This window comes from Eriocheir sinensis, chromosome 28 (assembly GCF_024679095.1).
Source record: "Eriocheir sinensis breed Jianghai 21 chromosome 28, ASM2467909v1, whole genome shotgun sequence".
Taxonomy (NCBI): Eukaryota; Metazoa; Arthropoda; class Malacostraca; order Decapoda; family Varunidae; genus Eriocheir; species Eriocheir sinensis.
In genome coordinates, this window is record NC_066536.1 from 4,785,115 (window position 1) to 4,812,928 (window position 27,814).

The 27,814-nt window shown below is 42.5% G+C and overlaps 1 protein-coding gene across 1 annotated transcript in view; it reads right to left on the reverse strand.

The window, feature by feature from the left end:
• The window catches only part of LOC127004391 (histamine H1 receptor-like), a 302,097-nt gene that overhangs the window by 163,998 nt on the left and 110,285 nt on the right, over positions 1 to 27,814 (reverse strand). Inside the window, exon 3 of the mRNA XM_050872035.1 lies at positions 22,031 to 22,113. The gene's annotated coding sequence lies outside the window, so the exon portion shown is untranslated. The remainder of the gene's footprint in view (positions 1 to 22,030; positions 22,114 to 27,814) is intronic.

Genomic DNA, 27,814 nt, shown 5'->3' on the forward strand with positions numbered 1-27,814 from the left:
AGAAAGAGGAGAGAGTAAGAAAAGTGAGGAGAGAAAGGAGAGAAGGGAGAGAAGGAATGTAGCAAGGAAAAGAGAGGAAGGCGGGAGAGGGAAAGGGAGGGAGAACCGGAGAAAGAGGAGAGAGAATGAGAAGCGAGGGAGGAAGGGAGGGAAGGGAAAGAAGGAGGGAGATAGAAAGGAAGAGAAGAGAGGGAAGGAAAGGGGAAAGCAAGAGGGAAGGAAAAACGGAGAAAGAGAGCGAGGAAAGAAGGGAGGGAATGAAAGGAAGGAAGGAGGTAGATAGCAGGAAAGAGTATTAAACGAGGGGGTAAGAGAAAGGGTGCTGAAAAAGAAAACAAATAAAACGAGTAGGAGAGAATAGAAAAAGAGAAGGGGGAGGAGAAGACAATACAGGGAAAAGGGAAAATGAAGGGTGAACGGGCAAAAGGAAGAGGAAAAAGCGTGGGGAGAGACGGTAAAAGAAAGGGAAGAAGGAAAGCAGGTAGAGATAGATAGGAGCGAAGGAGGAATAGGGAGGGAGAGAGGGAAGGAGAATGTAATGGGATAGAAGAATGATTGAGTTACGGAATAAAAGATAAGCTCAAAGAGATGGGAGAAGAGGAGGAGGAGGAGGAGGAGGAGGAGGAGATGAGGAGGAAGCTAGAAAGGGGGTAGCGAATAGAAAAAAAGGAGGAGGAATAAGAAAGTGAGGGATGACGCAAAATGGACAGGAGGGAAGGGACGTTTGAGGAGGGGAGGAAAGGACGCAGAAGGAAGCAGAAGGGAAAGTGGCGTAAGGAAGACGAGAAGAGAATGAAGGGAAAGGGGAGCGGGGGACGGGGAGGAGGGGAGAGATGACAGGAAGAAAGGAGGGAGGACAGGCTGCTGCAGGAGAGGTAATGAGAGAGGAGACATAGCAACAATAGGAACAAGACGAGGTAGGAGAACATGAATACCAAAGAATAAACATAAACAACAATTACTACTACTACTACTACTACTACTACTACTACTACTACTATTACCATAAAACATAAGGAAGAAAGAACAAAGAAAGCAAATAACAATAAAATGCGTAATACTAAAGAAGATAGGGAGGAGGGGAGAAGGTAGTGAGAGAAGGAGGGGAAGAAGAGCCAGAAGAGAAGTGGAGGAGAGGTGAGGGGAAGAGAAAGCATGGAATGTGAGTAATGAAAAGAAAGGAGGAAGAGGAGGAATAGGAGGAGGAGGAAAGAGAGGAAGAGGAAAGGATGGATAACTGTGAAGGAAGGAAGATGGGAGCATGGACAGGTGGGAAGGGCAATGCAAGTAAGACAAGGAAGATTGGGAAGTAGATGAGAAGGGGAAAGGAAAAAAAAGGAAGAAAAGGAAGGGAAAGGAAAAAGAAGGCAAGAGGTAAGGAAATAATAAGTAAAGGGAATTAAAACAAATGAAAAGAGTATGTGATAGAGTAATACGAAATAAATAGATAAACGAAGAAAGGAAAAAGGAAGGGAAGAATAAAGCAGATAAAAGCAGGGGCAAGAAAAAGGAGGGGGAGGAAGGAAAAGAGGAGAGGAGGCAAAGGAAAGGAAAATGGCAAAGAAACAAAGGAGATGGCAAGAAAAGTCAAGGAAAGGGAAGTAACGGTAAAGGAAATAAAGGGGTAAGGAACGAAAGGAAAAAAAAAGTAAGGGGAGGAAAGGGAAGAGAAGGGAAGGGAAAGGAAAGGAAGGGAAGAGTAGGGAATGTTAGAGAAAAGTAAGTTAAGGAAAGGAAAGGAAAGGAAAGGAAATAAAGGAAAGGGAAGGGAAGGGAAGGGAAGGGAAGAGTAGGAAATGTTAGAGAAAAGTAAGTTAAGGAAAGGAAAGGAAAGGAAAGGAAAGGAAAGGAAAGGAAATAAAGGAAAGGGAAGGGAAGGGAAGGGAAGGGAAGAGTAGGAAATGTTAGAGAAAAGTAAGTTAAGGAAAGGAAAGGAAAAGAAAGGAAAGGAAAGGAAATAAAGGAAAGGAAAGGGAAGGGAAGGGAAGGGAAGGAAAGGAAGGGAAGGGAAGCGAAGGGTATGAAAGAAAGAAAAGATTAAAGAGAAAGGAAGGAGGGGACAAAAAAGAAAACGAAGATAAGGAAAGGAAGGAAAGATAAAGAAAAAAAATGAAAAAGAGGAGAGGGAAGGAAGGGGAGGCATAACCCTTGAGATTACCAAAACAAAAAGCAGAATCTAATCCCAAGCGGCGCAATACTTATCGTCCCTTAACTCAGCCGCCTAAATGGCCTTGGGAATGGCTACACTGCTTGCTACTGCCCGCCCTAACAAGCAGGCAAACAACAAACACGGACGCAAACACGGGCACAAACACGTAAACAAACACTCGAACACAAACACCCGACCAAATAAGTCGAGTAAACACAGGGAATGGTGGACATATAAACAAACAAACAAAATATAAAACGACTCTTGCTGTTGCTGCTGTTATTGGTATTGTTGTTGCTGCCAGTCACTGTTTTCTCTTTTTTTTTTTCTTTTTGCCTGGATTTGGTGTGACACAGGTTACGAGATACGTGTGTGTGTGTGTGTGTGTGTGTGTGTGTGTGTTCCACGATTGTTATCAGGCAAGGAATTGAGTCAGTATAATTTTCTTTACTATCTTTACGCTACCTCTACTACTACTACTACTACTACTACTACTACTACCACTACTACAACAACGACACCAGCACCACCACAACAACTATGACAATTACCACACAACTAATTATAACCATGGAAACGAGCAATTTCTTATCACCACATACGCAGCAGGGAACAGTAAGAGTGTATTAAAGGCCATAAGAGGGAAAGGGAGAGGGAGAAAGGGAACGAGGGAGAGAGGGAGAGCAATGTAATCATAGCGAGATAGAAAACGGTAAATAACAAGGTACGTACAAGGGGCAAACTAAAGTAAGTGTTAATATTAAAATGGGGGAACTTTAGCTGCAAGGGTACGGGGAGAGAGAGAGAGAGAGAGAGAGAGAGAGAGAGAGAGAGAGAGAGAGAGAGAGAGAGAGAGAGAGAGAGAGACAGAGAGAGAGAGAGACACACACACACACACACACACACACACAGCTGTATCATTTCCCAGCGTTCCTCCTACCGTTTACAAATTAGAATCAGCACAACTGCACCAAAAAGACATATCACATCCATATTTCCAATGCATTTACTGCCACTAAATAAACTACAAATCGTTTAATTGGCGCAACGTTATGGAGTTATTGCTGAGGGGAAACGCTTAATTACTAACGCCAATGACTGATGCCACGAGAGGTTGTGATGTCGTGCGCGCCTCGGAACGTGAAACTTGAAATACGCCGTCGGAAAAGTGGCCGCGTCCCTCTCAGCGGCGTCACCTGTACGTTAGTCGCGGCAAAAATGTATCTCCAGTTTATCTTACAATGGGGGTGTATCAAGACACCTCTACTCGAAACTGACCTCTCTTCTGGCCTCTCGCTCTTTTTTCTTTTGTCGGAGCAGCGCGCCTGGAGGGCTTTTCTTTATTTGTTTTGTTTTATGCCCTTGAGCTCCCTCCCTTGCTGAAAAAAAAAACACTCCTGCCACGGTGATGGGCGGAATGAGTGTGCGAATGACAGCAATGCATCAACAAGTGTGACGGCGGACAATGTGCTTGCTTTTACGCTCGTTGCTTACTGTTGCCAATTATTCTAAGTTTCTGTCAACATCATTCCCGTAAAAGTGGCGGCCCGGACAATGCGGCTGTTGTGTTACGATTGTTTGGGACCGATTGTGAGTGTTTTCCATGCATGAAATCAAAACGCCGGCAGTATTGTCACACGCTGCAAGTCTCCGCTGTCAAAAAAAGCTGGTAAGTCAACAGTATTCTCGTGAAAGCGGCTTCCGGCAAAAGCCCGTTTTTTATCGGCGTCGCAGATGCCGATCAACAGATTGTCCATCTCCTTGTTGTTCTCTTCAAGTTGTTTTCCTGGCTTTCCCATGCACTGTAGACATGAAATTGTTTAATGACATTTGTTAGCCCTGATGAATCTTACAACATAGCATTATAAATAAAGTCAGCTTTTTTTTTCTTAAGTCTTGGCCTGTGGCGCCGGTAGGCCTTCACAGTACGGCCTGATGGTCGGCCCCAGCCCGTTGAGGCGCAGGCAAGTGTTTATAGTGGCGCCATCTTTACTTTTCAGCATTTTCAATTTTAAACCCCTAGTTGCATAATAGTTGGGGGTGTGTTGGAGGGTCATGCGACGCCGATCTAGCAGTTTTGTGCTATTAACACTTTTTTCAATTAAGTTAGGAAAATACTCGTGCATAGGTACTGTTCTTTTACTAGTACCTCTTTGTTACATATACGTATGTATTTATCTTAAACTTGTTTAATGAACATCCATACCTCATTTCTGTGGAACTACTGTGGAATATAGAGCACGAAGAGGCGAGAGTACTACTAAAGATACCTGAGGAAGAGTGAAAAGAAGTATTACGAAAGACACCGGAAGGAACTATAGACACCACAAAGAGACATCCCTCGCTGACGATAAAAAAAAAAGCAACACTTGAACATATGATTTGTTTTGGTGTGTGAGGGCGCCGGACCACTGCCCCGAAGGGTTATAGCTGCCCAGAGTCTCAATGAAGCCAATATTCTCAAACATTTCGGGGCTTACATACACACACACACACACACACACACACACACACACACACACACACACACACACACACACACACACACACACACACACACACACACACACACACACATTTTTTACAAGGCTTTCGTAGAGGTTGTTGGTATTTCTATGGGTAGTTTTATGAACCTAGTAATAATGAGGCTTCTGCACCATGGACGTGAAAAAAAAACTCATGAGAACCCGACTAATATCCTTCGTGGCCCTTGGAAATATTTGTTATGAGAGCCGAAAACGTCTCAGAATACGAGCCTCTAACCCACGGCCAGCGGCACATCAAGAGGAGTCAGCCACAGCGCCCTCCTCTTCTTCTCCCTCTGAAAAAAATCCATATTCCAATGAAAATAAAAAGAGAAAGAGAAAGAGGGAAAAAGCTGAGATAAGTACCACTCAACCAAGACAAACACCAGCCGCTCACACACCATTCACCACCACCACCACCACTACCACCACCACCACCACCATCTCCTAGTCCTTCTCCTTCACCTCCACGTCCGACAGTTCTCCTCTCTTCCTCTTCTACCATCAGCACATCCTTCCTCCTCCTCCTCCTCCTCCTCCTCCTCCCCATCAGCCGGCCAGAGGGGTACAAATAGCCACATCTCGACGATTTATTTAACCTACTATCAAGGCCAAGTACTCTCTCTCTCTCTCTCTCTCTCTCTCTCTCTCTCTCTCTCTGTTTTTCCAATTTCCTTTGCTCTCCTTTCCAGTCCAGATCATCTCTCTCTCTCTCTCTCTCTCTCTCTCTCTCTCTCTCTCTCTCTCTCTCTCTCTCTCTCTCTCTCTCTCTCTCTCTCTCTCTCTCTCTCTCTCTCTCTCTCTCTACTCTCTCCTTCCCACTCCGTCCCACTTTTTTTTCCATCCTTTCCACTCCTTCATCCATCCGTTTCCTTCATCATAACCTCATCTAATTCATTCTATTCTCTCCCTCCTTCCCTTCTATTCCCCTTTCTCCATTCCTCCTTTTTCCCCATCCATGTCTCAATTCCCTTCTTCCATCTATCCTCTCCGTCTGTTAATCCCTCTCACCCATCTTCTAAACAGTCTATTTATCGCCTCTTTTTCCTATTTTCTCCATTCCTCTTTCTCTTCTTACAATTCCTAAATTTAAATATTCGTTATACTCATTTATTTTTCCATTCATTTATTTCCCTTCGTTCTCTCCATCAATCCCTTCTTCTCCTCTCTCCACTCCCCTCGACTACTCCGCCTCCCTCCCCCACTCCCCAGACCGCTAAGAATGTTGAAGAAGTGAGTGAGAGAGTGAGAGAAAGCGGGTGAGAGGGGGAGAAAAATATATTAGTAAATTTCCCGTAAATGTGTCGTGAAGAGGATGAAGAAGGAGAGGAGGGAGGAGAGGGGCGCCACGATCTCCTGCGGTTCATTTTTTTTCTCTCTCCTCCTACCTTTCTCACTCCGTTTCTTACTTCTCCCTGCCTGCCTACCTTTCTTCCTTCCTTCCTTCCTTCCTTTCTCCTTTTATGTTGAAGCGGGCAAGGCGAGGAGAAAGAGGAGGAGGAGGAGGAGGAAGTGGGAAAAAAAGGTAAGATGAATTAAAGAAAAAGAAAGAAGAAAAAGGAAAGCGAAGGGGAAGAAGAAAATGATGAAGAGGAGGAGGAGGAGGAGGAGGAGGAGGAGGAGGAGGAGGAGGAGGAGGAGGCGGAGGGAAAAGAAAGCGAGTTTTAATTAATTTTGCCTAACACCTGGCATAAATTCCTTTCATGTCAGGTAAAGAGAGAGAGAGAGAGAGAGAGAGAGAGAGAGAGAGAGAGAGAGAGAGAGAGAGAGAGAGAGAGAGAGAGAGAGAGAGAGAGAGAGAGAGAGAGAGAGAGAGAGAGAGAGAGAGAGAGAGAGAGAGAGATTACAAAAAATAAGGTCCATATGAAAGAGACCTTACTCGGCTTAAGTTGAAAGAGAACGCATGATATTTGTCGTCGAATCGTAAAGCGTAAAGGAAAATATTAAGGTTTTATCGGGGAACACTTGACCAAATTCCGAACGACATACAACAAAAAGTGTGAGTGGAACATTTGCATAAAATCGTAAGAGAAAATTCGCTTACGAAAAAAAATAAAGTGAACGAAAAAAACACCATTCATAAAAAGAAGAAAGAAAAGAAGAACAAGGAAGCAGAGAGTATTGAAGAGGACATTAGAGGAATTAATGAAGGAGGAAGGGGAGGTGGAGAGAGCACGCAAAGAATACTGGAAAGAATACAGCTAGAGATGTAAAATTCGAGATGAAAGAATCTCTCTCTCTCTCTCTCTCTCTCTCTCTCTCTCTCTCTCTCTCTCTCTCTCTCTCTCTCTCTCTCTCTCTCTCTCCTTCCCCCACCACACCGAAGTTTAAGAGTACCACCAAGAGGCCACAGTTCGACTTTCCGCTTCGCCGAGGCCCCGCGCGTTGCCGCCCCAAGAGGTACCTCGAAGTGCTACGCAACGCTTCCCACACCCAGGCGTCTTCGTTTCCCGATATGATGGTTTCCTCTCCACCGATCTTCTTGCTCCCGTTCCACCTGCTCCTCCTGCTTCTTCTTTGTTTTTGTTCTTGCTACTGGTGATGGTACTTGTTGTTTCCTCCTTTTCTTTCTGCCTGTATTTCCTATTATTCTGCCTGCTGCTTCTGTTCCTCCTCCTCCTCCTCCTCCTCCTTCCTGCTGGTCTTTCTCTGCTGTTGTTGGTCTTTATAGTGGTGTGGTGCTGGCTGTCTCCATCTAATCTTTCTACTTTATTTCGTATGTTTCTGCATAATGTCTTGCCTTCAGCTATTTCTTTATGTTCTGTTTTTATACGCCGTCTCGTTTTTTTTTTTTTTTTTTTTTTACTTTTTCCTATTTTCTTCCTTTTCCTTTTCTTCTTCGTCTACTTCAGTTCCTTCTTTTTCCGGTTCATTTTTCTTCTTTCTGCTTCTCTTCCTTCTATTACTGTTCCTCCTACTCCTCTTCCGGGCAAAAATGATAATCCTTTAAAAATCGCGTTGACTTATGATTGGTTGCGTCAGGAGGGAGCTCAACGTACCCCAAAGAACATAAAGAAGTGCTTTAATGTGATTTGCAGGTGACTGAAGTACACCCGAAGAACTGACTCATTCACGAAAGCGGGCAGCCTCGTTCAGCCTTTCTGTTACCTGCCTTTCCGTGCTTCCTCCTCATCCTCATCCTCATCCTCATCCTCGTCTTTCTCCTCCTCGTCTTTCTCCTCCTCCTCCTCCTCCTCCTTCTCGTCTTTCTCCTCCTCCTCCTCCTCCTTCTTCTCGTCTTTCTCCTCCTCGTCTTTCTCCTCCTCCTCCTATTCCTTTTCTTTCTCCTCCTTCGTCTCAAGTACGAGCGGCATCTTCAAGCAGGCATCGTGCAGTGGTCCATCAAGTCGTTGAGGAGCGTTTGTAAACCACTCGAAGACGTGCAAAGAAACGATCAGTGGCGTGAGAAGGAAAACGAGGAGAGAAGAAGAGACAAGGAGGGGAAACTAGGAGAAAAAGGTAAGAAAAAGAGGAAAATGGGAAATAAACGTAAATGCAAGGGAAGCTATGACTGATTTGAGGAGGAAACCAAAGGAAAAGTGAAGAAAAAATGATTAGAAAAGACTAACGAAAGGAATGAGGAAATGGCGTAGCAGACAGCGAGGAGGATGTAGTGTGAGAATCCAGAACTCATGGAACTACACCAAACCGTTATAATAAAGCTACAACTGGGATGACATACGAAAAGGGGAGGCTACAAAGAGGGGATTGGGGTAAAATAAAGGGACCGGACAATAAAGGGCTCGTACAAGAAAGGAAGGACGCTCAAAGAGAGGAGTCGTATCAGGGGGTCGTACAAAAAGAGGTCGTACTGGAAGGGAGTCGTGCACAAAAGGATGGTCGTGAAAATAGAGGAATCGTATCAGAGGCTCTACACAAAGGCCGCATTAAAAGTGGGTCTTAGGGTGGTATGCAAGAGGGTCACATTGAGGAAGATCGTTCAAAAGAGGCCGCACAGAGAGGGGGTCGTACCAAAAGGGAGTCGAACACAATAGGGAGGTCGTTTAAAGAGAGGAGTTGTATCAAAGAGGTTGTACAAAGGGAGGCCGTAGAAAAGGGTCGTACGCAGGAGGGTCTAATTAAAGGGAGGTCGTAGAGAGGGAGGTCGTAGAAAGGGAGGTCGTAGAAAGAGAGGTAATAGAAAGGGAGGTCGTAGAAAGGGAGGTAATAGAAAGGGAGGTCGTAGAAAAGGAGGTCGTAGAAAGGGAGGTCGTAGAAAGGGGGGTCGTTCTTGGGGGCGTCGAGTAGCTTTGTCATCGCCGCTTCCTTTAGCTTCACCGAATCTCGTCTTAATCCCTTAGTATTTTTTTTTCGAGGGGAATGAGTCGGAAAAGGCCAGAGGAGGAGGAGGAGGAGGAGGAGGAGGTGGTGGTGGTGGAAATGATGGTTTAAAGTAATGGGAGTTTTTTTTCTATCTTTTTTTCCTCTTCAAGTGAGTTCTCTTCTTCCCTATCCTTGTCTGCTTTTCTTTATGATCATTTCTATTGTTACTATTATTATTATTATTATTATTATTATTATTATTATTATTATTATTATTATTATTATTATTATTATTATTATTATTATTATTATTATTATTAAAGTCGTTGTTGTTGTTGTTGTTGTTGTTGTTGTTGTCGTTGTTAAGAGTCTTGATCCCATTCTCGTTGTTTTCGTATATATGAAGTACAGAGAGGAGGAGGAGGAGGAGGAGGAGGAGGAGGAGGAGGAGGAGGAGGAGGAGGAGGAGGAGGAGGAGGAGGAGGAGTAGGAGGAGGAGGAGAAGGAGAAGGAGGAGAAGGAGGAGAAAGAGGAGGAGGAGGAGGAGGAGGAGGTAGCGGAAAGAAAACTAAAGAAAAAGTGGAAAGGAAAAGCATTTTGACATTCTAATCTCCAACACCTTTCCGTAATGAGCGAGGAAATGAGGGACTGTTTGTTGATGTTCAGCCTAGCGAGTGCGATTATGAGGCAGGTGACAGGTGCTCGCAGAGGTTGGGGAGTAGGGGTGATGGTACCGAAAGTGGTTGTTGGGGGGGTAGTGATGGTGGTAATGGTAGTAGTGGTGGTGGTGGTAATGGTAGTGGGCGTGATTATGTTAATGGTTTTTGAGGTGGTAATGATGGTGGTGGTGGTGGTGGTGGTCTTGGTGGTGGTGGTGGTGGTCGTGGTGGTGATGGCGGTGGTGGCGTCGGGTCAAAGACTCAGAGAGAAAGAGGAAAAATAACAAAAGAATATAAAAGGAAATCCTTACAAATTAGAAGGGGCTTTTCGGTCGGCTTTCATCCCTCGAGAGAACACAAGAGGCGGGGAGATAGATAGATAGATAGATAGATAGATAGATATAGAGAGAGAAAGGAAGGGAGGGAAAGTAACAAGCTCCGTTTCAGAAACATGTTAAAGCTTGCACGATAAACGAATCTCTCTCTCTCTCTCTCTCTCTCTCTCTCTCTCTCTCTCTCTCTCTCTCTCTCTCTCTCTCTCTCTCTCTCTCTCTCTCTCTCTCTCTCTCTCTCTCTCTCTCTCTCTCTCTCTCTCTCTCTCTCTCTCTCTCTCTCTCTCTCTCTCTCTCTCTCTCTCTCTCTCTCTCGTCCTTCATCTTTTCTTCTTTTATATCATTCTTTTTGTTGCCAGTTTCATTTTTCTCCTTTTACACTTTTTTCTGTAGTTTTTTTTTCCTCCTATATATTCTTTATTTTTATTTTCCTCTTACTGATGCATTAGTCGCCCTATTCAACAGCTTCCATCTTTACTCTTTTTATTTATGTCTTTTCTTCCCCATCCATTTCCTTTTCTGTACATCCGTCTTTCTCCATTTTCTTCTCTCTTTTCCTTCCTCCGCTTTTCTTATTCCTTCGTCTTCTGTTTTCCACCACCAGCCTCACCTTCCTCTTTTTCCTCCTCTCCTTCCCATTTCCTCCCTCCTCGCCCCCTACCTCCCCTCTCCCTTCCCCAATCCCCGCCCCTTTCACATTTATTTTCGAATTTATTATTTTTTTCCCAATTTCTTGATTAATTCCCTTAAAGCCTTATAATGAATGGACACACGTATTGTCTTTCTTTCTTTTTTCTCCACCTTTTATTCTCTTTCCTCTTCCTCCTCCTCCTCCTCCTCCTCCTCCTCGGCTTCCTCCTCCGTCATACCTGTCTCCTCATAACCCTCCTGTCTTCCTTCCTTATATTTTCTCTTTTTCTCTATGCTCTTCATTTCCGCCTCCTCCTCCTCTTCTTCCTTCTCTTCCTCCTCCTCCTTCATAACCTACATACCTTAATTATTTTTCTTTTTCTCTATCTTCATCATTTCCTCCTCCTCCTCCTCCTCCTCCTCCTCCTCCTTCTCCTCCTCCTTTTCCTCCTCCTTTTTCTCCATTGTTCCTTTCACTTCTAGGCTCCTTCTATTCCATCTTCCAATTGCATCTCGACTTTTGCCCTTTTTTTCTCTCTCTTTCTTATATATTTCCTTTTCTTTCCTTCGTCTTCTGCATCTTTCCCTTTCGTTTTCCCTCACTCCTTCACTTTACCTCACTGCACCTCCTCCTTCCTTTTCTTCCCACCCACCCTCTCGCTCTCTCTCTCACGTCTTCCTTCCCTCACCTTTTCTCTCCTCGCTTCTCCTTTCCACTCACCTTGTTTGCTTACCTCTCGCTCTTAATCCAATTTCTACTGTCAGGTTTCGCTTCTAACACTGTTACTCTCACTCTCTCCCTTCCCTCTCCATCTCCCCCTCTCTCCCTCTCTCTTGCTATCTATCTATCTATCTATCTATCTATCTATCTATCTATCTATCTATCTATCTACCTGTATCTATCCATCTACCTATATCTATCTTTTTCTCTAGTAAAGCAAAATTCAGCACCCACCTGGTAACTCGTAAGGTATTTTGACATCCCATTTTTTGCTCTCGTTTTTCCCCTTACTTTAATGTCACTGCCTTTTATTGTCTAAACCCGTGTCTGCTCTTCGTGGGAACTCTATTTGGGACTATATATCTTTTTTATTTTCCCTTGATGCCCTTCTATGGGTCTCAATAAGTCATAATATAATAATCTATCTCTTCTGTAATATTGTTCCTTTTTTTCTCATACCACCGATCACTTTATCACATTTTACTCCTTCGTATCTACTTTATAATCTAGTACTTCACCGTCTCCCTTTCATTTTCCTTTCCCAGCCTCTCTCCTATTCCTCCATCGTCCTTTTGTTTATTTTATTTTTTCCCTCTCTAATTCCTTCTCTGCTTTATGGCTTTGCACTCTACCACACCTCTCTGTCTTCCCTCTCCCTTGTTTTCTATCCCTTTTTATATGTATTCCTGCGTCTACTCTCCAATTTCATTTCTCCCACTCTCCTCTTCCTCCATCTTCTTTTTGTTTCTTTCCTTCCCTCTACCTAACTCCTTCTCTGCTTTATGGTCTGTACTCTTCCTCACCTCTCTGTCATCTATCTCACTTTTTTTTGTTTATCTATTCCCTTTATATTTTCTTCTGCGCCGACTCCCCCATTTCATTCCTCCCTCTCCCTCCGGTTTGATCTCTCATGTTTTGTATTCCTGGGTCTCGCTGTTCTTTCCCTTCGGCTCAGCACTCTCCTTCACCTCCCTTCCTCACCTCTCGCTGTTTTCACCCTCACACCTGCTGACTACCTAGGTCTTGTAATGCAATTTCTACTCTCCAATGAATGTTTCTACTCTCTCTCCCCTCTCCTCCATCTCCACCCACTCTCTTCAACAAACTTGCTCTGTGTCTTCCTCCTCTGTTTTCCTTCTTCTCTTTGCACTTCCTTGTTATCTCATCCTATTTCTAACTCTCTCGTATTTGCCATGTTCCCTCCCTTTCCTCTTGACTGTAAACAATTGTCAGTCCCTGTTTTCTACTATTTTCCCTGGTCTCTATCTTCTTCCTCTTCTTTGCTATTCAGAATTTATCTTATTTTCTGTTATCTATTTCCTCGATTTGTTCTTGTTTTCTTTAACATTTTTACGATTCCCTGTACTTTTGTTTTCTAATCCCATCTCTGTTCTTTATCTTCTTTCTGTACACTCTCTCTCTCTCTCTCTCTCTCTCTCTCTCTCTCTCTCTCTCTCTCTCTCTCTCTCTCTCTCTCTCTCTCTCTTCTCCATTTCTCACTTCTCTTCCTTTTACCCTGGGCCATTTTTTTTCGCTCGTGCACTCTAATCCTGTTTTCTATTCCTCCCTCTCGTCCACCTTCCTCCTTTTTCATCGTTACTCCACATTACAATCCCCAGTCTGTTTTTCACCTTACTCTATTCCCTCTCTTCTCTTCCATCTTTCTTCCTTACTATATTTTCTACTTCTCTCTTCTATCCTCCTTATCTCCCTCCTTCGCCACGTTCTCTCACATATGACCTCTCTCTCCCCTCTCCAGTTCTGTCTCTCATCCACTTTCTACTCCCTAATTTACTAACTATATTATTTGTTCTCTGCTTTCTAATTTCTCCCTCTCCTTCTAGTCCTCATTTCTCCTCTGTCTTCTTCTTTTCACACCTATACCTTTCCTTGCCCTTTATTACATTTTAACTGCTCGTCTTTCAAACTCTAATAACCCATATATATTCTACTCCATCTGTTAACATCTCCCTTTATATAGAACCCCATTCACACCTCCTCTCTCTTAGCCTTTATGCTCCTTTGAACTCCATAATTATCTGCCTTTCTGTCTGTCTATCCCTGTCTATCACTGTCTGTCTCTCTCCTCTACTACTTCTATTACCTAACCCGTGACGCCTACTTCGCTCGTCTAATCTCCATATTACAGCCCTGCTTCCTGTTTTCAGTAATATACCCTCCGGCCGATAAGCGTGGGGCCCCCTGGATAAAGCTTGACAGTCAATGGAGTGCAGCCGAGCATTAGAAGGTTTAATAAAAGGTGACGAGGGAAAGGACCTCTTCAAACAGACCTCTTTCTTAATCATTATTGTAAGCCTAAGCTGAGACGGGAGGGAGAGGCAGTAAGGGAAAGAGGAAAAGGGAGAGAGCAAAAAGCGAGAGGGGGAGGATACAGGGGGAAAACCGAGACAAAAATAGAGAATGACAAACAAAGGGAAAAGAGCAATGACAAAGAGGAAGTAGGACAGGTACGGTAGGTAATATGGAGAGAGAGAGAGAGAGAGAGTAGCATTCTTATTTTCTTTTGCCACGTGTGTGTGTGTGTGTGTGTGTGTGTGTGTGTGTGTGTGTGTGTGTGTGTGTGTGTGTGTGTGTGTGTGTGTGTGTGTGTGTGTGTGTGTGTGTGTGTGTGTGTGTGTGTGTGTGTGTGTGTGTGTGTGTGTGTGTGTGTGTAATCCATGAGATAAAGTTATCCCAAGAATACTATATCTCTTTTCTTCTTTTTCTTCTCCTCCTCCTCCTCCTCCTCCTCCTCCTCCTCTTCCTGAACTTCCTGTTTTTTACTTACCACTTTTATTTCTGTATCTTTTTTTTTAATTTCTTATCACACTTTCTTAAAATTCTTCAAAATCCATCCTTCCTTCCTCCCCCTCTTCGTTTTCTTCCTTCACCTCCATCTTCTTTTCGCCAACCACCACCACTACCACCACCCACTCCTCCGTCTCTTCCTTCTCCTCTTCTCTCTCTTCACTCGCTTCCAACTCTCTTTCTTTCCTTCTTATTTTCGTTCACCACCACCACCTCCACCACCTACTCTGTCTTCTTCACCTTCCTTTTTTCGTCGTCATTGTTCTCTTTCGGACCTTACTCTTGTCTAATCTTCCTGTCATCGTTCTCCTCCTCTTCCCTTTCCTCTTTCTCAGTCTCCTCTTTTCCGCAATGACAGGCACACATGAACGATCCCGGAAAAGAGAGAGAGAGAGAGAGAGAGAGAGAGAGAAAGTATCGTTGGTAAAATATAAGGAGACAAACTTATATACCTGCGTCTTCAACTAAGTTTTATAGAGCTTACGTCCTCTTAAGATGTTGTTAACGATCAGACTTTTCTCATTTATTTTGTTTTTGTTAATTATCGAAGGATCAGCGGCGAGAGGACAGCAAGAGTTTTAATTTTCATTTTATCATTTTTTTCGGTTTTCCCTTTTTTTTTCGTTTTTACGCTTTGTACCTCCTACTCTACCCTCAACCCCCTTACCCACCTCCCTATGTCCTTTTTGTTCCTTTAATCATCCTTACCTCATCACTGACCCTCCTCTGAAAGCTCTGCCCCCTCACCAACTCTCCATCATCCTTCTTCCTGCTCCTCTTTTTCAACCATCTCCTTTCATTTCCAGTTCAAAAGTTTTGCCTCAGACTATCCACACCATTTTATTGCCCCTTCGTTCCATATTCTAACTGCATTATTCATTTCCTTCTGTTGCAGGTAATATACTGATTATCTCCCCAGCACAGTAACCTCCGCGAGTGGTCCATGGGAGTATAGATTATGAGGTCTGCTTCGCCCTAACCTTACCTATAATCCTCACCCTTTCCGCCCCTTCGCTTTTTTTTCTTCTTTGACACGCCACGCCCTCACTACCACATTCCTGCCCTCCTCCCTTCCCCTCGTTCGCTTTTCTTTCCCTTCATTTATTCTGTTTATGCGCCTAGTCACACCCCTCTCTACCCTTTCCATGTTTATTTGCATTACTTTTTTTTCTGTCTACATGCTTGGTCCAGACGAGCCACAGCCTTCTATTCTAGTGATTCTTTTTTTCCAGTTCTTTTTCTCTGTTTATAAGTTTAGGCCTGATCCATCCTCCCATACCTGTGCTTCTTTTATTCCATTTTTTTCTGTTCATAAGCTTAGAAGCATCCCACCCCGTCTTACCCTTTCCATATCACGTTTTCTTCATGTTTTCACTCTTCATAAGCTCAGCCAAGTGCTACCCTTTCCATTCCCATGTTTTTTTTGTAAATTTCTTTTTATTTACAAGCTTAGCCGCACCCTGCCCATCCATTCCATGCTCTTTTTCTTGTTTTTCAAGGCTTATGAACTTAGCTCCATCCCACCCTACCCAACCCCACCCCACCACGCCCCGCACCGCCCCACCCCGCCCCACCACGCCTAGCCACACACCGTCTCGCCCCTCTTCACTCTTCCTATGGTTCCGCTTCAGCCCTAACCACCAAGCAAGATTACGCTGTTAAGGAGGGGAAAATGTTACGAGAAAAACAAATATAAAGAGATATATCGAAAAATGTAGCTTTAGGATGTTTGTTTTCCTACCGTTGTTGTTGTTGTTTTTGTTGTTGGTGGTGGTGGTGATGGTGGTGGTGGTTTTTTAGAGGATATTCCTTTTCCTCGTCTATTTGTATTCCTTTTCCCATGGTATGTGTTTCATTACTAGGATATACGAACACTACAAGAGGGAATGGACCAACACATGCCAACTCCTGCAACCCAGCTATTCACCATCTACCCCCCCCCCCCTGTCTCTCTCTCTCTCTCTCTCTCTCTCTCTCTCTCTCTCTCTCTCTCTCTCTCTCTCTCTCTCTCTCTCTCTCTCTCTCTCTCTCTCTCTCTTCAAGGCAGTTAAAGTTAGGAATTCAGAGTGCGCCATTCGTCAAACTTTGCTTCTGGGGTGAGAGAGAGAGAGAGAGAGAGAGAGAGAGAGAGAAACATTGAAACAGACACAGACAAACAGACAAGCAGACAGACAGAGAGACTAGTGCAGAATCCACTTAAATCACTCACCCAAATGCCTTCAGTGACAAACTACAACACCACCACCACCAACAACAACAACAACAACAACAACAACAACAACAACAACAACAACAACAACAACAACAACAACAATAATAACAACAACAACAACAACAACAACAACAACAACAACAACAACAACAACAACAACAACAACAACAACAACAACAACAACAACAACAACAACAACAACAACAACAACAACAACAACAACTGCGACAAGGACTCTCTGAATTCTCGTAAATGTTTCAGCCTCAAGAAAGGTGGAGGTTGCGCGGAGACTTCACTTAGGTTAGCGTTGATGACGAGCTTTGAGAAGGGGATTGCAATTATTATCTCCTTGCAGGCGGAAAAAAAAAATAAAAGAAAACAGGGTAGAGCGCGTAACAATGGGGCACGTTCGATAACTCCAAAAATAATAAATACTTTGGCCAGGGAATATTTTCTGAACACAAATATATAACGACGAAAATAACAAATGATAATAAATGATAATAAGTGATAATGAAGATAATAACAGACCTTGACTAGCGAATAATTTACGAATAAAGAGATAATAACAGAAGGATAAATGATAATAAATGACAATAAAGGATGATAGGTGGTAGAAGAGTGAAGCATATTTGGCAATGGTGTTCGGTCATTTTCAAGATCATGCCCTTGTTCCCAGGCGCTTTCACTCTCAAAACCAATATTTCCAAAGGCCATAAAGAAAATTAGTCCGGTTTTCATGACTGTTTTCACATTCATGGTGTAGAGGCCTTGTCAAACTATCACTCAGCTCATAAGACTACCCATGGAAATACCCACAACCTCTACGGAAGCCTTAATAAGGGTGGGTGTGTAAGCCCCGAAATGTCTGAGAATATGTGCTTTAGATACATTCATGAATAGGCAGGATAGGCGGCATTAGTTTGACATGAGTATTCCTGTTTAGGCTGACTGACCTCTTGCAAGCATTTTTCCCTAAGTTTTTATATCATCAACAAACCACCAACGCCACCACAAATACTATCACGGTCACCACCACCACCACCACCACGAACTCCATCACCAGCAACAACAACAAACAACAAACAACACCATTACAAGTCCATTCCCTCAAGCCCTCACTCCAGACCCAATTACCCTCCGATCATCCTGATGACCTTCACTCTCACCTCGCTCTCTCCCTCTCCCTCTCTCTCTCTCTCTCTCTCTCTCTCTCTCTCTCTCTCTCTCTCTCTCTCTCTCTCTCTCTCTCTCTCTCTCTCTCTCTCTCTCTCTCTCTCTCTCTCTCTCTCTCTCTCTCTCTCTCTCTCTCTCTCTCTCTCTCTCTCCTCTCTCTCTCTCTCTTCCCTCTCCGTCTAACAATAGTCTCACTTCTACCTTTCCCTCTTCCCCTCTCATGCTCGCTTTCCCCTCTCTCCCTGGGTGGGAGGGCCCTCACGACGGCAGACTGCGAAATTATCCAGAGAGACCTGGACCAGATAACTCGGTGGTCAGAAAAATGGCAGATGTCCTTCAACACTACCAAATGTAAAGTAATGCATATCGGATCCAGAAACAGCAACCACACATACCACATGGGTGGCGAACCACTACATGTAGTGCAAGAAGAGAGACCTCGGGGTCACCATCAGCAGTGACGAAACAAACAAAACACTGCAAGTCCGCCCGTAAGAAAACCAATACAATGCTTGGGTTCATAGCGAGGAACTTCGAATACAAGACGCCGGGAGTTATGTTATCCTTGTATAATTCGCTGGTAAGGCCCCACCTGGAATACACCGTGCAATTCTGGTCTCCTAATTACAGGAAAGACATTGAATTACTTGAGAGAGTACAGCGCCGCGCCACGAAAATGATACCATCACTGAGGACGAAGCCCTATGAAGAGCGACTCGAGCGACTCAACCTCTTCACGATGGAAAAGAGACGACTGCGGGGAGACATGATACAAGTCTTTAAGTACCTGAACAAGCTCAGCAACGTTGATCACTCCAAACTCTTCACGCTACAAACTAACCTGAGAACAAGAAACAACGGAAAAACAATTCAAGCAAAGCGATGTAATACCGACATCGGCAGGAGTTATTTCTCGAATAGAGTTGTTCGCCACTGGAACAGCCTTCCTGCAGAAGTGGTTAGCGCAGAGACCATCAACTCCTTCAAGAAACGCATTGATCGCCACTTTGCTGCATCGGGAGTGAACTGAACGTTCCCAAGAGTAGATACACAAGTGCTTTAATCCTTCCCTGCAAGCCACTCCTATGGCAAACGGATTGATTAAATCACTGAACGCAGGCAGCCTAGTAATGAGCCAACATGCTTTCTGCTGCCTGCTAGTCCATGTTTCCATGTTTCCAGTTCAACCCATCTCTCTCCCCCCCCCCCCACACACTAATCTCATATTCCCCTTGCCCCTTCCTCTTTGTAGATCTCCCTCTCTCCCTTTCTCATTCCTTTCCCATCCCATTCTACTTGAGCTTTCCTCCATTCCACCTCACCTCATTCCTTTCATCTTCCTTCTTACACTTTCTCTCTAGCCCTCTTTCTCTTCCCACTCGTTTTTGATCATCCTGTTTCCTCCTCCTCCCGTTCAGCTTCCTTCCCTTTCCGTTTCCATTCTTGCTATTGACCTTAATTCCTAACTCACTTCAACTCACTTCGGCAACCCAAGGTCCTCCTCAATGCGGCCTGGCCTAACCTGGACCTAGAAAGTACGTGACCTGTCTCGATACACTAACCTATTACCTGAGGTCTTAATGTTGGGTTGGCGGATAAGCTTTTCCTTCCTATTGCTACTTCCTGAGTCGACGTTCCAGTGCAATTTAATTATATTCCGTGACGCAGGAAGCAATATTTTCAGCGTTGTCGGCATATTTGAATGTTTTTTTTTTTTATATATCATTAATCTACCTCGAGAACAACTGGACCAAGTGTGATGGAATTTGGAATGTGCATGTTATTGACTTGACGTTGAACTCCAATTAAGGTCAAGGTTGTAAGTGAAAGTTCAAGGTCACGCAGCCATTAACCGTTCATTTTGTTCTGATTGTTTATACGCCGTTTGTTCTCTGGACCGTTATTATGAAATTACTACAAATTGAGACATACCTTTTATTTTGTACATGGTATTTCTCATTTCGCATTAGATTCGTGAGTAATATAGCTTTTAAATCCTCATTCTATCTTGCAAGTTGCACGGGGGAGGGAGGGTTCTTTGTCAGAGAGCCAAACTGAAGTAACTGACATTACGTGGAGCGTAAAACTAAAGTGGCGGAAGTAACAAAGAAAAGTAGATTAATTTTTGCATGATTCATAGAGATATAAAAATGAATAAGTACGCTTAGGAAGTGGAAAAGGCAAGCGAATTAGGTGAAATAGCAGAGGGAGGCATGAAACACGAGGCGGAGAGGAGGAATTACGAGACATTATTTAAAGAAGATGGAAGTAACCACCGAGAAAATAACTTAAGAAGATTGAAGGTACCACAGTATAAAAATATATCTGCACTTATAAATGGGAAGAACAAATTAGAGGCAACAGTAATATACCACGAGGATAGATATGAGAAGGGGAGAGTTTCTTGCGTACGTATAAGATGAAGATCAAAGGAGCTCAGCCTTAAGAGTGACCCCCAGCCCTGAGTATGGGAATGACTAAATGTTTGGGGGTATGAAGTCGTGGTGCTCCAAAGAGAGTGTGGGGAAAAGATCAGCCATGTATGGAGTCAAGGCCTAGAGGTTAACATGTATAACACAGGTATACCGCTGACTGGCTGGCTGCATCTGACGCACAAATTACACCAGGAGGAAGGGAGACGCCAAGATGCCACAAAGACAACTAGTATTCTGGCGCACAAAGGAAAGGGTAATGAGGATGAATATGGAGATTAGAGAATTGCTTTGTTGAGAGTACCAGGAAAGCTGCGTGGCATTAAGATCACAGGGGAAAGAATTACTGGGGAGAGAGATAAAAGGGAAGAACATTTTAGGCTCGGGAAGGTTACTGATACATTTTTAAGTCCCTGAAATTGTATGATTAAGACGGAGGCAAAGTGGGACGGGTCTTATGGTATCAGCTGCCTTTATGGACGTTGAAAAAAAAAGCATGTGGAAAAATCGAGAGGGCGGTAATGGAGGAGACAGTTTAAGATTGTGCATTTGGGGGAAAACAGTTAAAATGGTTTATGGGGATCCTAATATATATGTTTGTAAGGCTGAAAGGAACACATGAGAGTCTTGGGAATTCATGAGGCAATGGGATGGGAGAGAGAGAGGAAGGGGATGGCGTGAGGGAATAAGAGGGGAGGAGGGGACGTAAGGGAGAGGACGATTAAACTTAGCTACGTAATGTCACCTCGGCGGTTTATGTTATATATGAGCTGGTGAGTGAGTAAGAGGGATCGAGACAGAGGCGGCCGATGCTGGAATGGAGGTAAGTGGAAAGGAACCTCAATAGAAGATTAATCCAGATCAGTCTTGCGGACGAGAGCTTCTGTTTGACGAGCATGCGAGGGACGTTTACGAGACTTAGTGGGTGACTCAAGCATTATGGAGTGTGAAAAGCTAACGAGCACCGTTGCCAGAATATCGTACTCAGAGCATAGTATTTACCGGTTTCTGACGCCTAACTATTGCCAAGAAACATCCGGATCTAACTATTTTAACGATAACTATAAATGAGTTTCGTTATTGGAGCCCAGAAGACAGTTTTGGGGTAGGAAGTCGGGAAATATAAGCGGCTGAGTACGACAATCTGGCAACGTTGCTAACGAGAGATGTTCTGGAGGATGAAGTGTGGAATGGCAAAGGTAGATAGATAGAAAGATAGACAGATAGATATAGAAAGATAGATAAAGACTAGAGAAGAATAAAATACTAAGAATTGAGAGCTGCGAGACCCTAAAATGTACGATAAGTGAAAGAACAGTGCACGAAGAGGTAATATAAATGCTTACAACATGGATAATCATCAAACAAGCAGTAACATAGACAAGACAAAGCCGTTGCAGGTCCAGTGGTGCAAGTTAGAGATCAAAGGAGTATTGGAGAGGACTTAAGTGCGAGAAGCGACTGTGAAGGGAAGAAGAGAGAGGGTGAGAGAGACTGAACGCAATGATTGAAAAGAATGTATTTGTAAGAAGGTAAATGGCGAGAAAATGACTTGTGGAATGGCGAGAAAATGACGAAGCGATCCACACTCACGACCTGGTAATCTGGAGAAAGGAGAATAAGGAGGAAGACGGAGCGGTAATGTCAAGGAATGCATCAAGAAGGAAAAGACGAGAAAATGAACAGTGGAATAACAAAGGAAGTGTCAATCGTGCCACACTTACCTCGAAATGTGAAAATAAAGAGAATAATATGAAAGGAGGTGTGGTGGAGCCAGGGAATGTATTAAGGAGAGAAAATAAAGAGTGAAATGACCAAGTAAAGCGTCAATCGTGCCAAACTTACGTTAAAATCTGATAACAAGAAGAACAAGGAAAAAGGCAATGTAGTGTTGGAGCGAGGGAATGCATAACAAAGGAAGAGGAGAGAAAATGAAGAGTAGAATGAAAAAAAAAGTATTAATAGTCCCACACATTCCTGGAAATCTGATAATAACGAGAGCAAGAAGGAAGGCAATGAAGTGGTGTCAAGGAAGGAATCAAGGTGAAGGATAAGGTGAAAAGAAAAACGTGGGAAAGTGAAGAGCAGAGTGACCAAAAAAGTATCAAGCGTGACACACTAACCTTGTAACTTGGAGAGAAAGAAAACGAGGTAAAAGCAGAGGAGGCGCCGGGCTGATGAAGGCAGAGGCAGAGTGAGTGAAGTCCTGCAAAAAAAGACGACGGGTTTAGAATATGTTACAGAGAACGAAGATGAAGGAGTGAATGGTGTGGTGTAGCGGGACAGTGAATGAACGTAGCTGACAGACAGACAGATAGACAGACACACACGACATGCAGACACACACAGACATGCAGATAAGACAGGCAGACTGGGAGATAAAGGCAGACAGACAAACTGACAATGATATATAAAGTGACTCCAAACAGACAAAGAGAGATGAGAGTTTATGATCTGTGTTGATATGCCGTTATCTCTTATCATTCGGAGACTTTGATGTGTATTTATTATCTGAAGAGCCTCGATTTTTTCCTTTTGCAGGGATTCAGTAATTTAAAGGTTGCTATGAATATGTTTTGTGCAGCGTGTCGGGCCGAACTGGACAATGACTGCTGTTTTATATATTATCATCCATTTCTCAAAGCCGGTAATTGATCGGTAGTCAGAGTTAATCATTTAAATTTACTATCGTTTCAATCAAGTTGCTGCGCTATTGGTAAAATGTTGGAATTATTACGTCGTACATACATTGAAAATTAATTCCGCGCCACTGATGAACACGCAATTACTCATGGGCGGGAGGTGGAGGAGAATGCATGTGGCGGGAGGAAGAGGGGTGAGATGAAAATGCATGAGGTGGGAGGGAGATGAAGGAGGCGGGAATACGAGAGGTGGGAAGACGGGAATGCATATCGTGGCCGAGAGGGAGGAAGATGGAAATTACAACATACAGTCCATCATACCCAACCAATTACACAATAAATAACAATAAAAGGAAACATAAAGTAGGTGGTGGTATAGAAGTAAGTGATTTTTGAGCGACTGTCGGAAAATTGGAGATACATTATTATTATTATAGTTATTAAGATTCATGTAAGGGCATCAAGGAAAGATAAAAGAAATGATATGTTGCGAAGTCTATTTATCAATCATTGTGAGTTACGTGACAAATATAGCAGAGGAAAGAGAATATTTGGTAATGAAAGTGTTGAAAATAGATAAAGGAATAGACTAATCTTTTGCAACGTAGTTAATACAATAGTTATATACAAAACACTTATATACAATACATATACAATACATTTAGTAAAACATACAATACCGTAAATGTCATGTGCCCACAGCTGACGATGAATAGTGTACATTACATAATCAGAGTTTCTGCGTAGTTATCTAAGTCCACTGCACATTAAGCAATATTATAATAAAAATAACGACATAAAACAAATTAAGAAAAACAATATCCTGTGTTTATTATTAATCATATGCCTTACACTTCACTAGCAATATTACCTGACTCTCTCTCTCTCTCTCTCTCTCTCTCTCTCTCTCTCTCTCTCGCATCTACTAATTCCCTTTCGTCTCTTCCTAATCCTAATCCTCCACATCCTCCTTTTCCTTCTCTTCATATTTCTCCTCTTTAATCACCTCCTACACTACCATCATCAGCTCTACCTCCTCCTCCTCACCCTCCTCCTCCTTTTACTTTCTTCTTCTTCTTCTTCTTCTTCTTCTTCTACTTCTTCTTCTTCTTCTCCTTCTCCTTCTCCTTCTTCTTTTCCTTCTCCTTCTTCTTCTCCTTCTCCTCCTTCTTCTTCTTCTTTTTATCCCTCCCTAATGACCACTCCTTCTTGGCTGACCCATGACCTTCGCCCCGCCGTCTACTGATGTTATTGTCAGCAGGAATAGTTTCGATATTATGCAAAAAGAGTGAAAATGCACTGGACTTTAAATATGAGACTTGTTACCCTTTAATTAAACTCTCTCTCTCTCTCTCTCTCTCTCTCTCTCTCTCTCTCTCTCTCTCTCTCTCTCTCTCTCTCTCTCTCTCTCTGATGCATGAGATAATATTCCTCCCATTCTTCCTTCTCCTTCCTCCTTTCCACTCACTTAACCCTGTAATTTTCCTTTTCATCTTCTTCCTCCTCCTCCTCCTCCTCCTCCTTCCGCTTCTCCTCCTCCTCATTTGCTTCCTCCTACTCTTTTTCCTCCTCCTCCTTCTCCTCCTCCTCCTCCACCTCCTCCTCTCCCCCCTCCCCCTCCTTCCCCCCACCCCCTCCTCCTTCTTTCATCACCAAAATTAATATGCTTCAGACCACGAATGCGAAGCAAAATCATTTATATATTACTTATTATTAACAAGCAACCTACGTCTGGCATTAATAAAAAACAAAGGAACATAATTTAATATGAACACGAATGAATTGTGAATGCTTTTATTGGATTTAGAAGGGCGTTATATCATGTTCTTTTTTTCTGTTGATGAATGAAAATAGCGTTGTTTTCTGTTTTCCAGTTTTAACCGTAGACAGGTATCATGGGGTCCAGGTGAAGTCACGCGAGATGCAAATTTTGAACAGCGCGCTTTAGTTCCTGCTAGGCTCAGTTACTACCTCCATGGGGGTTCGTTTCACGCCAAAAAGTCTCCACATTTGATAAGAGTGAAGACGCGTCCCTTTCTCCTTGTCTTTTTGCCATAGATTAAGTTGGGTGACACCAGCTGGACGTAGAATAATTAGGTAATGAATTTCTGGATTTTCAGATACAGATAGATATATTGAGAGATAGGCAAATAGATAGATAGATAATAAACTATAAATACAAGACCACGCGTAAGAGGAAGAAAGCAGAAAATGGAGCAAGAGGAGAAAGATGATGAGGAACTGGAGAATTAGAAGTATGAAGGAGAGAGAGTGGAACAGGAGGAAAATTCATGAAGAACCAAACACACACACACACACACACACACACACACACACACACACACACACACACACACACACACACACACACACACACACACATACACACACTTTCCAAAGCTTGTGTTATACAGGGCTCGTAAAGCTATTTCACAGCGTCCAATAAAAAAAATAGATGAAATTAACAAACTTATAGAAAAATAATATAAGACAATTAACCGTAATGTGTGTTTGTGTGTGTGTGTGTGTGTGTGTGTGTGTGGAAAAAAAAGATCGGAAAAAGTGACTAAGGATAGGCCGAAAGCAATAGAGGAAAAAGAAAGAGAAATAGAAGAAAAGGAAAAAGAAAGAGAAAATATGAATAAAAGAGAAAGTAAGACAAATATATATTGATAAACAGATAGCTAGATCAGAGAAAAAACAGAAGAAAAACAAAGAAACAATAAAACAGCATGGATAAACCGGAAAACAGAGATAACAAAAAAAAGAAAAAACAACCAACCAGGAACGTCGTCTAACCTTCGACAAAAACATGGAGGAAAAGAGGTGAAAGATGTTAAAAGGAAAAACAAACAACAAGGAGCCAAACAAAAAGCACACAAACAAGCAAAAACACACAACAAACATAATCAAGACAAGAAGCGGAGGAAAGGTCAAGCAGGGAAAAGAACACAAAGGAAAAAGGGAGGAAAAGAAAGGTCACAACAGGAAAAGAAATAATAAATCACACAAACAAACAAAACACACTACAAACATAATCAAGACAAGAAGCGGAGGAAAGGTCAAGCAGGGAAAAGAACACAAAGGAAAAAGGGAGGAAAAGAAAGGTCACAACAGGGAAAGAAAGACTAAATCACACAAACAAACAAAAGCAAACTATAAAGGAAATCAAGACAAGAGCTGGAGGTACGGTCGAAGAGGGAAAAGAGGACAAAGAAAAAAGCGAGAAAGAGAAAGACGACTTGTCAAATTAAAATCAAGTTAGATTGTCCAAGGCTGAATTTTTCACCCCCAAGAATCTCAGACGCAACACCGGCACGTGGAGCGAAAGAGAATTAAATTTGAAAAAGAAAAGGAGAAAGTTAAGACAGAGGCCGAGTATGACCTGGATAAGAGCGCGCGACCTTGCTGCCGGGAGGGGAAAAGAAATACAGGGGAGAAATATATAATGGGAGGAAAGAAGAGCGAGAAGAAAAAATAAACAGAGGAAGAAAATATATAAATACAAAGAAAAGGAAAAAATATTAAAAAAGTAACAAAACACGGATAGAGGAAGCAAAGAAGAAATAAGAAAGAAAATTAAAATAGGAGAAATTAAGAGCGAGAAAGAAAAAGAAATGTAGAAAGAAATTACTTAAAAAAACATTGATACAGAAAACAAATGGTAAATACAAAGCAAAAAAAAAAATCGATACTGGAAGACCCCTAGATCAAGGAAATAGAATAATATAGAAAAGAAAGAAATAAAATACGAAAAATAAATAGAACAAATGAACGGGTAAATGTTTGTAAGGATAAAGGCAAGAAAGGAAGATAGGAAAAAAATATATTAAAAACAAATGATAAAGAAGACAAGAGATAAAAAACAAAACAAACGAGACAAAAAAAAAAAGTTGATACAGATTAAAACTTTTGAGAGGAGGAGGAAAAAGAGGAAGAGGAAGACGAGAAAGAGGAGGAAGAGGAGGAGAAGGAAGAGGAGGAGGAGGACGTTTAGTTATTTATATTCCATGCAACACACACACACACACACACACACACACACACACACACACACACACACACACACACACACACACACACACATCAAAGTGGGGTCCATTTCCCCCTTACATTAATAGTCATTGAAGTGTGTGTGTGTGTGTGTGTGTGTGTGTGTGTGTGTGTGTGTGTGTGTGTGTGTGTGTCAGGGGTGGGGGATTTAACTCCATAAATTTCTTCTTCCTCCTCTTTCTCTTCCTCGTATTTCCAATTATCCTCCTCCTCCTCCTCCTCCTCCTCCTCCTTCACCTCGTCTTCTTTATTACCCATCTCAGTTTAATCCTTTTTTCTCCTCCTCTTCTCCCTCTACTTTCTACTTGAAAAAAAAAAATCTCATAAGGCACCAGGAGCGAGCAAAATTTACGGCCGCCGATACTTCAAAAGGCAGGAAGCGGCGTTCTTTGCTAAATATAATAAAACAAACTCCATCTTGCGCGGTTTGCTTTCACTTCGAATGTTTTCTTTGTACTGTTTTATAGTGCCAGAAATGGAACTGTTACTAATACTTGAGAGAAGGAGAATAAAGTATGTGCAAGGTCGAAGGTAGTACAGGTAAGATTAGTAAGGAGTTGTGATATTTGAAAGATTGCAAGTAAAACAAAAAAGTAGTAGTAAAATAGTATAAGAAATAAAAGTAGAATTAAAATAGTAGTAAATAAATAGCAGTAAGAAAAAGTAAAAAAATCATTAAACGGTTAGTAATAAATGGAAAATGCAGGTAAGCTTAGCAAAGAGTGATGGAATATACAAGATTAATAGTGGAATAGCTAAGTTTAGTAAGGAATTGAACATACACTAACAGTAAACGCAGGGATGATGTTTATATGAGCAGAAGTATTTGTAGCAGCAGCATTAATGACTCTAAAATGCGAGAAGTGGTCATAATACGCAGGTTAAAAGTTGATTTCTCTACCTTAATTAATAGCAAGCCTGTGATGATTTCTTAATATAAATGAGTTAAGTTTCATGAATACTTAACTATCACTATTTCCTGGAACCAAAGACCACTCCACTTCATTCCACATTCTCTCTCTCTCTCTCTCTCTCTCTCTCTCTCTCTCTCTCTCTCTCTCTCTCTCTCTCTCTCTCTCTCTCTCTCTCTCTCTCTCTCTCTCTCATCTAATAGACATCTTATTGATTCCTTTTAATTTTAATTGCCTTAATTTCTCAACTTTCAACCCAGGTGTATTAGATGTGTGTGTGTGTGTGTGTGGAGAGAGAGAG